The sequence below is a fragment of the Hipposideros armiger genome, unplaced genomic scaffold (genome assembly GCF_001890085.2).
Source record: "Hipposideros armiger isolate ML-2016 unplaced genomic scaffold, ASM189008v1 scaffold_176, whole genome shotgun sequence".
NCBI classification, from domain to species: domain Eukaryota; kingdom Metazoa; phylum Chordata; class Mammalia; order Chiroptera; family Hipposideridae; genus Hipposideros; species Hipposideros armiger.
In genome coordinates, this window is record NW_017731526.1 from 2,140,665 (window position 1) to 2,156,281 (window position 15,617).

The following is a 15,617-nucleotide window of genomic DNA, read 5'->3' on the forward strand; positions in this document are numbered from 1 at the left end:
TCCCACCCCCGCAGTTCCCCAACACCCTGGACACCTCAGCCCTCATACTGTCCTCATTGGGCCTCTCAACCCTAGTCTCTGAGTAGGCCCGATCTTCATAAGGAACCCATATGGTAAAGTTTGTTTTTCTTCCTTCTCACCAGGTACTGATCTCTTAAAATCTGAAAGATGTGGGTGATCAATGGGCTTTGTCTTTCCAGTGGGTATTCTGAACTAAAAGTCCCACTACACTGGTGTCATTTTGTAAGGGCGATGTTGAGGGGCCATGGGCTTGGTCTGTGTCTATCAGCTGCACTCCTCTTCCCCCAAACTAGACTTTGAATAAAATGCCTAGATAATCGATTCTGTGACTTAACATGAGGCTTCCTTTCTCCCACACCTCCTTTGCCCTTTCCTCTTGCAACCAACCAAAGACTTGTTCTTGTGGGAAAGACTGAGAGTTAGCACAGAGACTATTGGACAGGTGATCCCAGGTCAGAGCATCTCCGGAATGTCTTATTAATGCAAGTTTCTTGAGGACTACCTTTCAGAGGGTCCTGGAACCTTTGGAAGGGGCCTTTATTGTCTAATCTCACACCCAGTGCAGGATAACTTTCTACAATAGCTTCAACTGGCAGCAGCCAGCTTTGGATGAAGTTCTTCCTCTGAGGGGAATTTTAGTGTTGTCCAAGGCAGCCTGTTCCATTGTCTAACAGCTGTTCTTGTTGGAAAGGTCTTTTTATATAAAGTAGAAGTTCAGTTCCAGTTTTACCTTGTAAGGGATATAGAACACAGCTTCTCTTCCCCATGACAACTCTTCAAATTACTACACGTCAGTATGTTCTCACTACCCCTCTCCCTTCCTCTCTCTTACCTTCTCTCTCTCTCTCTCTCTCTCTCTCTCTCTTCTCTTTCTTTCTCCCTTACACACACACACACACACACACACACACACACACACACACAGAGACACTACTTTAGGTTAGACATTTACATCCCTTAATGGTCCTCATCTGACATGGTTTTAAGATCTTATTACCTTTGATTCTCTTCCCTTCTCGTGACATTTGATTTTGCTAATATCTGTTTTAAAGCCTGGCCCTCAATTGGCTATGTTCCATTTCTAAAAATGGGCTGGAGTTGAGATCCTTATCTCCCTTGATTTAATTGGAGTTAACAAGTATTTATTGAGCATGTAGTAGGTGTCAGGCCCATACATTAACAAGGAACTTGTCCACAAAGAATGCTTTTTCATCCCCTGGGCAATGATAGTTCACACTGCGATTGTTAGCAGTTACAAACCCAGGACTTTGCTATAAGAACTTTCATCACACAAGGTTTTCCCATCCTATTTTATACAAATATAATTCAAATTCACCTAGGGTTTTTTTCTGTTTTGTTATTAGGCAAATTTTTAAATTTTTCCTTTTCAATTATATACTTCTCTGGAGTCAGATAAAATCTGAGTAATAGTTCTACATGCTTTTGTTCACTTTATGGATGTATTCGTTAGGGTAGGCTGAACTGCTACCACAAATACACCCCAAATCTATAATGGCTCAACCATAATAGAAGTTTATTTTTCGTAACTGTTTAAGGCAGATTTCTTTCCCAAGGTGGTTAAGGGACACAGGCTTCTTAGACCCCGTGGCTCTGCTAACCCTTAGCGCCACATCATCCAGCCCACAGATAGAGTGTGGAAGAAAACAGAACTTTTATGGGCCAGGCTTATAAAGGGTATATAGCACGTCTACTCACATCATTGGAAAGAATTTAGTTACATGGCTTACTTAACCCCAAGGAAGACTGGGAAACGTAGTCTAGCTATGTGCCCAGAAAGAAGGGAAGGAAGGATTTTAGTAGATAACTTGTAGACTGCCACAATGACATAATTCTGTTTCTACTTCTTAACACTGTTGTTCATAGCCCTAGTTTAATTTCTATAAAATTTCTGTAATTTCTTGGCTATGTTGCTGGATGACAACTGTAGTAAAGGATACTTGGGTGCATGGTTCAAGCTCAGGGCAAGGACTTGCAGGTGAGTGAGCGGGGACACCCAAGAGCAGCTGATGGCAGCTGATGAATTTAGAAGACTGGAGGAGACCGGTAGTGTGGGACGCCAGAGGTGGCTGGGAGGCAAAGCCAGAGTCCCTGTGTGGGGGTTAATCTGAACAGCAACAGGGGCAGAAGATTGAGACAGGAAAAAACAGGAAGATGCTTCATTTCGGTTTTGTGAAGGACTTTTTAACACTCCAGTTATGGCCAAGAATGATATCCCCCTAATATTACATGTCTTCCAGGAAGTTTCCAAATAGTGAAGGTAAAAGGTGGCTTCTCCAGCCACGTGTTTAAAATTAATCAACCATTAAAAGCTACTTACTGAGCTCCCATTATGTGCCTGGAACTATGCTAGCTACTGAATGCAAGCTCTATCCTCAAATAACTTACAATGTAATTAATCGAACATGCATGTACATGAAATAACTCAATATTGCAGGAGAAAAATGAGAATAAAATATATGATGTCAACTTTCTAGGTTAAAGATTCAAACAAGAACTTCATTGAGGACCAAGTTAATCAAAGGAAGCTCCACAAGGGAGGTGGGACTTGATCTGCACCCTAAACAATGAAAGGATTTTTAGAAAGGGGGATGAAAAAATGTGTATCAGACCAGGTGGGAAAGACCAGAATGAAGAGTAAGAACACATGGAAAATTAATAAGAGTGAAAGATTATAGAGGTAGGTGTTATCAGGCAGAGGCATTTAGACTTGGTTTGGTAAGGAACAGAGAAAACAAAAAAATCTTTACTGTGATGTTTTGCAAATTAAATAATCTACTTGAAAGCATCTATCTAGCCCTTAACCAACTAAGTGCTTAGGAAACATTTATTCCCCCAAAAGAAGAAATAGTAAAATGACAGTGGTGTGCAGAAAATCATTCATTCATTCTTTAAGCATTTCCTGGGTGTCTTTTGTGCAAGGCACAGAGAATACAGAAATAATAAAGTCTTAGTATTTACTTAGGCTTAGACTCTCATAGACTGGATCTTCCCATTTACTGGTAACCAAGAGGTGCACAATTCCCTTACCTATGCTATGTCTCCCCTTTGACCCCTGCCAGCATGATGCTGTCTGTCCTACTTAGATCTGACCTCAGAGGTCACTTTCTGACTCATCTAAAGACCAGGTCTTCTGCCCATTTCTTCATACTCATTAGGGCAGATTCAGCTCCCAGTGCTGGGTTACTGACCTCCTTGACTCTCCAACGTTTAAAAAACAAAACAAAAAATATATTTAACAGTATCCTAGTACAGTTGAGAGGAATGTTTGAGCTAAGCTAGAAAAATTATTTCAAAAACTGAGGAGGAGCTGTACAAATGCAATGGATAATCACTATGATGACCACCAAAGATGGCTTCTCAGGGCCCGTGATGTTATTTGTGCAAAAGGCCCTGGCTTTTGGATCCTTGGCTTACTGACTGTGCACAGGAGGCCAAATTTGGCACCCACAAGTAGCTCACTTCAGGCACATGTATCTGGATTAGTTGTTAGCTGATTTCTATTTTTTTTTAATTTATTTTTTATTATTATTAGTTTCAGGTGTACAAAACAACGCAATAGTTATCTTTTTTCACCCCTCACAAAGTGACAGCCCCCCTCCCCCCATCCACGGCCCCCCCATCCCCAAATCATACTTATCTATTACAATTCCATTGACTCCATTCCCACACTCTACTCCACATCCTTATGACCCAGCAATTCCACTGTTAGCTGATTTCTTTACAGGCAGTGTGATGTGCACACAGGAATGACAATCAGGTTTTCCAGATCTCTAATCCCTGTTCAGCTTCTAGCCTGCAGAGTAGCCTTGGGTAACCTGGGTCACCTCTCTGTGTCATTTGGGTTTTTAAACACTACCTCAGAGTCATGCTGATTTATCTAAGAGGTCTTTTGTGAGAATGAACCTATTATCACATCTATACTGATTTTAAAATACCGACGTAAGGACTTCCAGTTTCCTGTCCAGCGTGTAAGGAATTTAGAAGTCTCCACTCTGTCCTAACAACAAGTAGAAAACTAAACACATTGAAAAAAATCAACAAATCTTCTTGGTCAGAGAGGTAAGATCGTAAGGCAAACTGCTGCCCCAAAATTGGAGAGGCAGGTAGACATACAGAGAGTCACAAATTACCAGATAGAATCCCCCAAGCAGCAATCTCTGAGGGAATAGCACCAGAGTAGAAAAACCTGAACTGTAACTGACAAACTGCTGGAGGCTCAGGGTGAAGAAACCTGAGAGATAAAAACTCTAGGGGGATCCCAATCATGGTTTGGGTGTGGGGGTTGGGATTAGCTCTCACACTTTTGTCTTCTGTGAGTTTTAACTCCAGAAGTTCCACCAGGTGTTCACTGTGCGGATCGGAGAAAAATCCTTTCGTGCTTTAGTCATGGGAACAGTAACTGGTTTGAAATACACCCAGAGCATTTTGTCCTTCTTAACAAGGCCTGCTGTCAGGAGAAACTTTTAAACCAGAGCCTCCTGCTGGGGTATTTTCAGACACTAACCCACGCGGAGGAAAGGAAATGCCCAATTCTAGTCCCCTTTAACCTTCCACATGAGGAAAGGAATATACCCTACCTAACTCCCTCTGGGCATCACATGCCACCAAAGGGAGGAAAAAGCTGGTGAAGTCACAGTTCAGAGGCACAGACCCACCGAAAGACAGAGACTTAATGCCTAACCACTTAATACCTCATACCTAACCACTACATTACTAAAGGACTAATTATTAATACCACCATTCTTTTTACCTAGCACATCATATCTACCTTTCAACAAAATATTACAAGGCATAGTAAAAGGCAAAAAAATACACTTCGAAGACCAAGCGTAAGCATCAGAATCAGACTGAGATATTGGCAGGGATGTTGGAATTATTAGATCATGAATTTTAAACAACTATGATTAATATGCTAAGGGCTCTAATAAAATAAGTAGACAACATGCAAGAACAGATGGATAATGTAAGCAGAGAGATGGAAATTATAAGAAAGAATAAAAAATGCTAGAGATAAAAAACACAGCAACAAAAATGAAGGATGCATTTAACAGGCTTGTTAGTAGACTGGACACATCTAAGGAAAAAACCTCTGACCTTGAGGATATGTCAATGGAAACTTCCAAAATTAAAAAGCAAAGAGAAAAAATGCTGAAAAAACAAAGCAGAACAGAATATCCAAGAACAATGGAACAATTAGAAAAGGTATAACATATACTTAATGAGGATACCAGACAGAGAAGAAAAAGGAATAGAAGAAATATTTGAAGTAATAATAACTGAGAATTTCCCCCCAAATTAATGACAGAGGGCAAAGCACAGATCCTGGAAGCTCAGGGAACACAAAGCAGAATAAATAACAAAACATTACACCTAGACACATCATATTCAAACTGCATAAAAACAAGATTTTAAAAAAAATCTTGAAAAAAGCCAGAGGGGAAAAAACACCTTATCTCTAGAGGCAAAAAAAAAAAAAAGAAAAGAAAAGAAATACACCTGTCTTCTCCTCAGAAACCATGCAAATTAGAAGAGAGTAGAGTGAAATATTTAAAGAGTTGAGAGAAAAAAACCCACCAACCTAGAATTCTGTACTCTGTGAAATTATCCTTCAAAAGTGAAGGAGAAATAAAGACTTTCTCAGACAAACAAAAACTGAGAGAATTTGTTGCCAGGAGACCTGCCTTGCAAGAAATTTTTAAAAAAAATAAAAAATCAATAATTTAAATTTTCACCTTAGGAAACTAGAAAAGAAGAGCAAATTAAATCCAAAGTAAACAGAAAAAACAAACGAATAGAAATTAGAGCAGAAATCAATGAAATAAAAAATAGGAAATCAATAGAGAAAATCAATAAAACCAAAAGCTAGTTCTTTGAAAAAATTACTAAAATCAACAAACCTGTAGCCAGGTTAACTGAGAATAAAAAGAGAGAAGAAATAAATTACTAACCAGAAATGAAAAACAGAACATCACTACAGAACCTATAGACATTAAAAAGATAATAAAGGAATAAATAAATAATTCTATGTCCACAAATGTGAAAACTTAGATGAAATGAACCATTTCTTTGAAGGACATAATCTGCCAAAACTCACACAAGAAGAAAGTCTGAATATATATATTATACTCATAGTATAGCCTGATCTCATTTATTAACATCAACACACAAATCCTAAAGAAAATATAAGCAAACATAATGCAACAGCAAAATAAAAGAATAGCATAGTATAACCAAGTGTGATACCCATTAGGAATACATACATGAGTTAAGAATCAGAAGATGTTAAATCAATCAATAGATCTAAGGAGAAAAAGCGATGGATGCTAAAAAGGCTTTTGTTAAACCTCAACAAATACCACAAAAAAATGAAAAAATTCAATGAAAATACAGGTATCTTTCTTTTCTTAACATGATTATGTATTTATCAACCCCAAACCATCATTATGAGAAACACTAGAAACATTTCCTTGCAATTTTGAAATAAGAAAAAGGTGTTCACAATGATCACTTACTTAATATTGTTCTGGTTCTGACTGACCTATACATTTAACAAAATAAAGAAAATAAAGGTTATATCATGTGCTAGGGCTGCCATAACAATAGACTGGGTGGCTTAAACAACAAAAATTTATTTTGTTACAGTTCTGAAGGTTAGAAATCCAAGATCAAGGTCCAGTAGGGTCAGTTTCTGGTAAGGACTCTTCCTGGCTTGCAGATGGCTGCCTTCTCTCTGTGTCTTCACATGGTGAAGTGAGAAAGAGATAAAAATCTCTCTGGTTATCTCTTCTTACAAGGGGAATCCTATAAAATCAGGACTCATCCACCTTTTGGACCTCAATTAACCTGAATTACTTCCTTAGAGGACCCCTGTCCAAATACATCCACATTGGGGAGTTAGGGCTTCAACATATTAAGTTTTAGTGGACACAAATATTCAGTCCACAATAATACAAATAATATGAGAATTCAGTTAAGTGGTGAGATACAAACTGGGTACAGAAATCAAAGCTTTCATATATACTCATATACAAGCAACCACTTAAAAGAAATAGAAGGAAAGATCCCATTGACATTAGATGGAATAAAAAAAAACAACCACCAAGGAATAAGTTTAGGAAAAAATGTGTGAGCTCTGTATGAAGAAAATATTTAATTGCACTGAGGACAAAAATGCAACCTTTACCAAAGTAAAGAGACTCAACGTCATAAAGATACCTTTTCTCTCTACGTTATTCTATATGAGTACATTTAATACAATTCCAATAAAAATTTCTACATGATTTTTGAGGGGGACAAAAAACTGATTCTAAAGTTCGTATGGAAAGAAAAAACAAATAAGAATCGTCAGAAGAATTCTGAAAACGAGAGCACTGAGCGGGGCTGGGTGACGAAAGCACGAAGAGACACGCACTTGCATATCTCAGTGGGTATGACTTCTAAGGACAGTTTTGCAGTGTTTATTAAACTTACAAATGCACATACCATTAAATACAGCTATCCTAATTCTAGGAATTTATTCTTCAGACATATGCTCACATGTGCAAAATGACATATGAACAAGGTTATTCATGGCAGAATTGTTTGTAATAGCATACAATTGGAAAAATCCTTCCTTACTGCTTATCTGCAGTGGTCTGGGTAATAAATTATGGACTGTCCACACAAATGTAATAGTCTGAGGATGTGAAAGAGAAAGGTCTTTCTGGATGGGTATGGAATGATTACCAAGATAGATGGATAAGTAAAAAAAAAAAAAAAGTAAGGTGATTTTGTATGATCTGTGTAAAAATGAGGAAAAATAAAGAATACACACACACTTAACTGCTTATATATGCAAATAACATCTCTGCTTTCAAAGAAAACTATGTGGCTGGGAGAAGAGATAAGAGACAATATTTTCATCCTTTTGTATTTTTGGAATTTTGAATCACATGAATGTGTTTATTAAAAAAAATAAGTTAGGGGCGGCTGGTTGGCTCAATTGGTTAGAACGCAGTGCTCATAACACCAAGGTTGCCAGTTCAATCCCCACATGGGCCACTGAGCTGCACCCTCCACAACTAGAATGAAACAACTACTTGACTTGGAGCTGATGAGTTCTGGAAAAACACACTGTTCCCCAATTAAAACAACAACAACAACAAAAAACCCCCACAAAAAAACCTTAAAAAAAGTTAAATAATTGGGAAAGTAATTTATTTCTGATTTTTAGAAACATGGAATTGAATGAAACTGTAAAGTTAAGGCCACAAACTACAACAATATAGCTGGGTTTTTTCTGTTTTGTTTTGTTTTTTGTTTTGGTTGTCAAGTGATCTTTAATTGAAATATTTTCCTTTGTAGTTCTTAACTAGCTAGGCATTCCACTGCATCACTGTTGATGTCATCTATGATGTCATGAAGGTGGCGGCTATCAACATTGCAGCCCACAGACTGGGCAGTCCCCGTTATCTCTTTAATGGTTCCGGAGCATTCTCTAGGTAAAGATTAATGCTGAATCTGTAAGGCAACGTTAACAATCTCATCAAAAGGAGTATTTTCACTGTGTTTAATGGTTTTTTGTTTTTGTTTTTGTTTGCCTCTTTGTGTCTCTTGGTGGTTCTTTGAGGGCTTTGACGATCAGGGCAGAGGCAGAAGGTATCATCTCAATCTGGGCCTGTCTGTTCTGAATGGTCAGTTTCACTGTCATCCTCAGACCCTTCCAATCACTGGCTGCTTTAGCAATGTCATCACCAACCTTTTTTTGTTTGTTGGTTTTCTTTTTGTTGTTTTTATTAGCTGAGCCATCCTGTCACCTGTTGGCAGCTCAGCAGCTGCTCAGCTCAGGCTGGGACTCGAACCACTGTTGCTCAGAGCTCACACTCTTGAGCGAGCTCTTAACCAACTGAGCCACTCAGCTGGCCGTCACCAACCTTTTTTTGGAGACAGACCCAGGGGGCTGATCTTGGGACCAGGGTAGACATGGCACTGACTTCCCTACAGGTGCACCTCAGGTATACGACTTTGATCTCATTGGGGTTGAACTTCCGCGGCATGGTGGAGTCAGCTGGTGTCGGATGAACCCGGATTTGGGACGACCCAAGAAAGGTGCACTTTGGCCTCCTCCAAGCCGAAAGCAATATAGTTTTAATTTTTCTAAATTATGTACTACAAATTCCCTTTCAATTATGAGTGGGGAGATTGTAAGGAAATTAAAAGGAGTGATGAACCATTGGAGAACAGGGAGAGTATGAGGAATGAGAGTAGGAGTTAGGAGTCCAGGAACCTAGCCAGAGGGAGAAAGACCCAGAGGATCAGAGAAAGCTGGCCAATCAGGAGGAAGTGTGGACACTCCGTAAGTTTTATGGTGAGGACAGTCAGGTGAAAGTTCTTGCGACACTTTGCTATCCACCAAGGACATGAGATTCAGAGCGAACTATCCTTTCCCACGGCCTTAGAAGTTATGGTATGTAAATAAAGTTATTTTTCATTAAAATCTAAAGGCTTTCCCCTGTGTGAAAAGAATTAACAAGGTCTGAGAAATTTACTTAGGAACCGAGCGTCCCTTTGCCATTAAAAAGCAGCCTACCTGCTTTGTCTTTGTTCTTTGAGAGTTTGGGTTGGACTCATTTAATAGTGCCAGGAGGTTATATTTGAAAGTAGCATTTTTATTTCACCTATTTGAGACTCCTTTAGCCACAAATAAATCTAATTTATGGGACTTCAAATGGCGTTGCCATTATTTCCAATTTTTCAACTGAAACCATCAAAGTCTTAGAGGCGCCACCCTTAGAAATCGGTGCTCGGTAAGGAAAAGGTTAGGTGTCTGGCTACAGTACCTTGGCTTGAACAATCGCATCTCGTTGAATGGTACTGTGAGGCAGAGGGAAGTGAAGCTGGGCCTCATCAAGTTCTGAAGGTTCCTGTCTCTGGTTTATAAAATAATCCAAGTTTAATCTTTCCAGAGACACAATTACCTCTATTGCCACCTGCTGGTAAACTGATGTCTCATTTAATTCAGTTAGTGGCTTTCCCACCTCGGATTCAACACATTTGGGGACATGGAGACAGATCTGCAGCAAAACAATCTTTGCTGCTTCGGAAGTAGGGAGGATGGGTCACACTGAGTTATGTCCCTCAGTACATGGGACAGCAAATGACAAAGGCTGAACTGATGTGAGGCGTTAGATGTTTCCCTCTGGCAGTGCCTCCTGCCCTGCCAAATCTTTAAGTTTGTCTGCTCTCTTCAGTTCAGGTAAATACCGGGGCTTCCTCACTCCAGTCCCAAAGAGATCAGTTTTTAAAGACACTCAATGAAGACACTCAATGATTTTAAGCGTTAATAAAAATAAAAAAAATTTAAATACACACACACACACACACACACACACACACAGGCACTCACTTGCCTCACTTTGGTCCTGGGGTTGAAGCCAATGTAGACAAGTGGAGGCTCCTTCATTTGTCCTACATGCAGGCTTTCTTTTGCTCCTCCCACATGCATACTTCACCCTTCTGCGCCTTCAAACCTACACGTCATACTCAACACATATACTTAGAACACACTCATACACGCAGTGTGGCTGTGGCTGACACAAGCATCAATGAACAACTTGCATATTTTCTCCTGCTTCTAGTAGCATAAAAATCACCACTCTATCTAGAATCTTAATAAGTAGAAGAAAACATATAACCATTTCCCTCCTATGGCACCACCTCATGACACTAATTGATCACGTTCCCCCCAAAGTTCTGTAAGATTCTGAAGTAGCTTTTTGTTCCCCATTCACCTGGTGAAGATCATTTGGGTTGTTTCAAGTTTTGGGTGATTATGACTGGAGTGGCTATAAATATGCATGTACACATTTGGCGTGAAAATAAGTTTTCATTTCTCTAGGGTAAATATCTAGGAGTGGGATTCTTGGGTCACATGGTTTGTGCATGTTTAATTTTTTAAGAAACTGACAGACCATCATCCACAGTGGCTTTACCATTTTGTATTCTCACTTGCAATGTATGAGAATTCCAGTTGCTCTGTGTCCTTGTCAGTACTTGGTATTGTCAGTGTTTTTTCATTTAGCCATTATAATAAGTGGTTTTAATTGGCATTTCTTTAATGACTAATGTTGTTGAACAACTTTTTATGTACTCATTTATGCAGATATCCTCTTCGGTGAAGTGCCTATTCGATTATTTTACCCATTTTTCCCGATTGGGTTTTTTGTTTTCTGTTGTGTGTTGAGAGTTCTAATATATTCTGGATGTGACTTTTGATGAAATAGTTCTTACATCATCAAAAAATAGTATAAGCATTTAGGGTCTTTTAGTGTAAGGCTATTTTATGCTATTCACTTCTTGGTGATTTACATATGCAATACACAGGTCTATAAGCTAAACTTTTCCGTTAACCAGAACTGTAGGTATTTTGAATGAGGACATGTTCTCTAAAGAGGAGCAGAGAGAAAGCCGGTGAGCTGCCCAGATGGGACTGTAGAAAGAGCCATTTACCTTAATAAATTCACCCCAGTCCGGGGTTTAGTCTTAGGCTTTGAAGGTTCAGAAATGTGATTTGGTCAATGTCCCAAGAGTAGGTCCCACTCCAGGGCAATTATTCATGCTAGGAAAGCCCTAAAGAGACCAGTGTGCAAGGCCAGCTAATGGCAGCTAATGCACAAGGCAGCCTGTGGTAACTTCTTCTCCTGCAGACTCATATAAGTGTTGTCAGCTACGTCGGTGAGCTTGAAGCTGTAGTAAGGGGAACTTAGCCATGTCAGTGGCTGTGATGAATTTTTCACTGGACCATGGTGAAAAACATAGGCATCATTTAATTAATGTGTCTTAATTGGTTCAAATTAAAGAGCTATCTTTTATTCTGAGGTTATGTCTTTTTTCCAACTTTGACAAATTCTGTATGAATTTATTTCCCGAGGATATGGTGATGGCTTGCCGGCCTAGCAGACATCCAGAAAGTGAAGAGCTGCTCTCTACTGCAATGCCATCCTTATCTCCTGAATTTCTGAGACCTTGGGAGGTACTTCCCTGACTCACCGCAACCCCATTTACACATGTCTGGGTCAACTGAGCTTGACACTCAAGGCTCTACACAACTAACATCTAGCTTCCAGTTTCATTTCAATACACCTTCCCATGTGATTGCTGTCCAGGTAAACCAGTCTGCTTGCAAATCCTGGGGTTCCATGCCTTTTTATGCCTCTGGATATTTACTGTGTGATTCCTAGCCCACCTTTCTCCCCACTCTACCTGTCTTCCATGATGTCCTATGAGCCAGAAGCAAACATTTATTTCTCTGGATTCCTACAGCACCTATCTTCAATATCATTCCTAAGGTATTTAATCCCACATTGTCTTTCACTGTGGGTGACTTGTGTATGCTTTAGTGAATTATAAGTTAGTATTCCCATCAGGTGGTAAGATTATGAAGGGAGGAGAATAAAGGCCCATCATTTAGAAATATTAGTGTATCTCACAGCAAATAACACAGTGCTTCTCATAGCAGGTGCTCAATAAAGTTTTGTCAAATGAATGAAGAAAGAAATGAATCTATTTATGAGACATGGTATATTTAAATTCTTACAACAGATTTCCTCTTTTCACCCACAATTACCTATGTATTTTGATACTTGAACACCCTCTTATACACACATCCTACATAAATATACAGATCGAGGGCTCCCTTGGGCTATCTCCTCACATATGTGAGTCTGTGAGTGTGGCCTGCACATCGGCATGCCCAGGCAGAAGGAAAAACAAGCAGGCGCTCCCAACTGGGGAAGTCATTTGCAGCTCCTCCCATTATTACTGGCTGAATCTTTTTATTTAAAACAAACAGAGAGCTGGAAGCAGCATTTCAAGTGGCTGGCTATTAGCAAGTTCAGTTATGAAAACACAGACCTAGTCTTTAAACACATAAAAGAGCGAAGCCCAAAAGTCCACTTCTGACCTTTAGCATCTCTGCAGCCAGAGCCTCCCCTAGCATCTCCCTTTAGGGCCCTTAGGGGCCCGTGTTCTTATCACATACAGGCTATTTTTGAATCTTACTTGATTGAGAGCGCTTTCGTTAATCTCAAAGAAACTTTTCTCTCCTTTTCTTCCTCTTCTACAGGGCTCCCTCCCAATGCAATCCAGCTGCCATTTTCCACCTCACCTATGGCTAGTCAAGCAAGTTTCTGGGGGCTACAGAGAAGACAGTCCTGATGCCCAAACCCCAGGCACAAGAGGGCTACTGGAGACCCAGCAAAAAACGACCAAAGGAAGAAATCAGGACGTGACCCGGGTCACATTAGGGACATGGGGTTCATTTCCTGTCTCTGATATCCATTGAGCAGTCCTGTAATCGGGGCTACTCAAAGGCTGGCCTATCCAAGCACAAAGCAAGAGAGGGAAGTGTAGTTAAACTTCCTTTAATCTGTGACTCATCACTGCGATCATCAGCATGGACACCAGTCCTCACTGCGCGGCAGATGGAAAAGGGGAGGAAAACAGAAGGACATTTATGGTGACCGCAGGCCACAGTTTGGCAATGTTTTGTTTGGGTTTTCTTAAATAAATTAGATCTATCAGCTTATTTGTTGTCTTTTACCTCTGTCTCTTAAAAAATGGAGTGCATTAAAATTCTGATTGCGGGCCGGCTGAGTGGTGCGTTGGTTGAGAGCTGGCTTGGGACGCCAGAGGGCCCAGGTTCAGATCCCACATGTGAAGGCCAGTGACACTGCCCTCTACAGCTAAGATGCTGAACAACAGCTCAACCTGGAGCTGGGCTGCTGTGAGTCGCCGGTGACGGCGTAGGCTGCAGCCCCTGCTGCAGTGGGCTGCCATGGGCTACCGTGTGTAGCCAGCAGCCAGCGTGAGCGGCCAGCAGCCAGTGTGAGCGGCCAGCAGCTGCAGTGAGCGGCCATCCACAAGCTGGCGACTGATCTGCCTCGCCCGGGAAGAGCGCAATGATGGTGCCAACTTGGGCCAGTGAAGCAACGTCCTCCACAACTAGACTGAAGAACAAAACGACAGCAACTTGTTTGTTCCCCTTCCCCCAATTCCCCAGCACTGTTCCCATCCCCCAATTCCCCAATAAAAATCCTTAAAAAACAAAAAAAATTCTGATTGCATAAATAGTCTGATTATTTGATTATATAATATGTGGTTTATAGGGTTGGATAAAAAAAGATATGTGAATTAAAACCATTTAGCCCAGTGCCAGGCATATAGACATAGTCAGTAAATGGCAGCTATTATTATCAGTTCCTGAATTCTTATAACCAAAAATTTTGTTATCATAAGCAGAAATACCTACTGGATTCATTCTTGGTCTTGTAAAAACCAGCATTACATACTGTTGCAGTATGATCTCAACTATATAATGAAAAAGAAAGAAAGAAGACCCAGAGAAACTATACTAAAGTTAACAATGATTAACTCAGGGTGGTACAGCCATAGATAACTTTTCCTGCTTCTTTAAACTTTGCATTACTTTCCAAACTTTCTATAATGAGCATTTATTGTTCTGCTGATCTGGAAAAATGTTGACTAAAAAAATTTTTTTAAATGAGATTACATTGTTCAGCGCATAAAGGTTGTTTTCAACCCAATTTATCTTTCAGAGGCTTCACCATTTTCTACCTGCATGACCTTGGGTGGGTTACTTAAACCCTTCGAATCTTAGTCTCCTCTTCAGTAAAGTGGGGGAAAGAAGTATGTACTTCCTTTAAATATCTATGTGAAGATTAAATGAGAAAACATAGGGAATCACCGAGCACAGAGCCTGATGGACCACAGGCACTCAACAGTAGGTAAACAAAACTCTGAAGTAACATCTCCCCCTTCCTACAGTAGAAGCATCTTCAGGAGCCTGTTTGAACCAGTACTGAAAATGGAGTGACCCCATTTACTTATTACCACTGTCACAGTATGACCACCACATGATTTCTTGCTTTTCTTTCAACAAGGCCTGAGGAGCGCCTGACCCAAATTTCAGAAGATTAATGCAGTCCTCAGGGCAATTATATGAGTGTAAATAAAGGAATGATGTGGTAAAACACAGGCCCATGTGCTTTGGATTTGGAAAGACCAGAGTTTAAATTTTACTAATTACTAACTGTGTGATCTTGGGCAAATGACTTAAGTTTCTGGAGTCTTGATTTCCTCATATTTGGTAATTCTATCTGACATCCATTGAGCCTTTGTTACTTGCCAAGCACAGGGATAAGCATTTTATTTACATTATCTCATCTAATTAACACAGCCACCCCAAGACATGCAATTATTATTCCCATTTTACAGATGAGCAAGTGGTGAAGTAAGTTGCCGGAGGTCACCCAGCTGGTTATTGTTAGAGTCTGGATTTAACTCTGACACCAGAGCCTATGCTCTTACCCACTTTGCTATAATGGCGCCCCTCCAACAAATGGGCACACAAATACGAGCTTATGGGCTTATCACAATGATTAAATGGAATAATATATGTTACATGTCTGTGCATAGTAAGCACTCAATAAATGTCTAAGATTAGGTAGGCCCTCTAAATTTAGGTATTTAGGAGTGTATGTAGAGGAATTTCACACGTAGTATCCCCAAAGACTGTA

The 15,617-nt window shown here is 40.0% G+C and overlaps 1 pseudogene; it reads right to left on the reverse strand.

Moving 5' to 3' along the window:
• Window positions 1-8,388: 8,388 nt before the first annotated feature.
• LOC109387966 (60S ribosomal protein L12-like) lies at window positions 8,389-9,152 on the reverse strand (annotated as a pseudogene).
• Window positions 9,153-15,617: the final 6,465 nt, after the last annotated feature.